This window comes from Hippichthys cyanospilos, chromosome 20, assembly GCF_059441005.1.
Source record: "Hippichthys cyanospilos isolate Australia breed blue-spotted pipefish chromosome 20, RoL_Hcya_1.0, whole genome shotgun sequence".
Classification (NCBI taxonomy): domain Eukaryota; kingdom Metazoa; phylum Chordata; class Actinopteri; order Syngnathiformes; family Syngnathidae; genus Hippichthys; species Hippichthys cyanospilos.
Genome location: NC_142388.1, coordinates 14725359 through 14726942, shown reverse-complemented (window position 1 = coordinate 14726942; position 1584 = coordinate 14725359). Strand labels below are relative to the sequence as shown.

Genomic DNA, 1584 nt, shown 5'->3' with positions numbered 1-1584 from the left:
CCAAATTCCATTATTTGGTTTGAATCAGGATGGACACATAACTCTTGGACCTTCACCCCGAGTGACAAAAAATGTGGGCACCAAGTGGAGGAATAAATGCAAAACCCATAACAGCAATTTTCTTTTTATCAAATGAGCTAATGAACACATATCAAAACGCATTGCAAAGAATACTTTTAATATTAATGACAGTATATAGCCATTTTTTTTTCAAAGAAGATAATTGTAAGTGTATACAGTACTTCTGGATCTAATTTTTTTAGTTTTTTTTTTTTTTTTTTTTTACACACTGTAACACCTTATTGTTCCTTTTGTTTAGACTTGGAAACAGGGTATACTCAGTATTTTTATATATGAAGGAAACATCCCAAAGGTGTATTTTCTATTGACAAACTGGGAGGGTTATCTGAAACTTATGTACTGCTAAAATACTGTACATTCTTTTGTGTTAAAACACATTTGGACACATTCAATTGGAATCTTTGTGATTGTGCAAAACTGCTATTTTTCTAAATAGAACACTTGGACTCTTTGTCGTAGTAGCAATACCATAAGAGTATTTATCACAAAGACTCAATTAAACCAAGCCCTCCCAATCGTAAAACTATGTTTAGCCATAATTTTGCCCAAATTTTATATGCAGTGTGGTGGGAGTATTTCAGCTGTTAATAGGACAAAATGAGAACAAAAGGTGGCCTTTAAAAGGTGTTTGACATATACTGTACGAAATATATATATATATATATATATATATATATATATATATATATATATATATATATATATATATATATATATATATATATATATATATATATGAAATATATATATATGAAATATATATATACTGTATATGAAATAAATATTGAACATCACCCATTTCCTGAGTAAATATATTTCTAAAGTGCTATTGACTTGATTTTTTTTTTGTTTACAAGTTGTGTAACAACTTATGCAATTGACATTTGCAACGAAATAAAAAAACAAATGGCCATACATTGAATTATCTGCAATAATATGAAATAACACAGGAAATAAGTATTGGACACATTTGCTGAAATGTATTTAGTGCTTTGTACAAAAGCTTTTGCTGGTAATTACAGCTTCAAGATACCTCCTGTATCTGTATCTTCATTCTGACAGATGGCAGCAGATTCTGATTAATAATATCCCTGTACATTTGCCCATTCATCTTCCCTTTATTTATACAGAATTTTCCGGTACCTTTTGCTGAAAAGCAGCGCCACACCATGATATTTCCACCCCTAAACTTTACAGTAGGTATGGTGTTTTGGTGGTGATGGGCTGTGCCGTTTTTCCTCCAACATGCCGAGTATGATCGTGTCCAAACAGCTCAATTTTGGACTCATTTGATCAGATTGTATTCTCCCAGTACTTTCCTGGCCTGTCCAAATTCTCAACAGCAAACTTCAAACAAGTTTTAACATAGCATAGTTTAGCAATGGTGTGTTGCGTTCAGAGCATGCATATAGGCCATTGTGGTTGAGCGTATTACTACTAATTTTTTTTCGAAACAATGTACCTAAAATTTCCTTTTTTTTTTTTTTTTTTTTTTTTTTAGCT

At 31.1% G+C, this 1584-nt stretch overlaps 1 protein-coding gene across 6 annotated transcripts in view; it reads left to right on the top strand.

Moving 5' to 3' along the window:
* epha7 (eph receptor A7) overlaps positions 1-532 on the top strand; it is a 68106-nt gene extending 67574 nt beyond the window's left edge. For all 6 annotated transcript variants that reach the window (XR_015863753.1, XM_088402775.1, XM_088402776.1 and 3 more), the window contains one exon: positions 1-532. This exon is cut by the window's left edge and continues 156 nt beyond it. The gene's annotated coding sequence lies outside the window, so the exon portion shown is untranslated.
* The last annotated feature ends 1052 nt before the right edge of the window (positions 533-1584 follow it).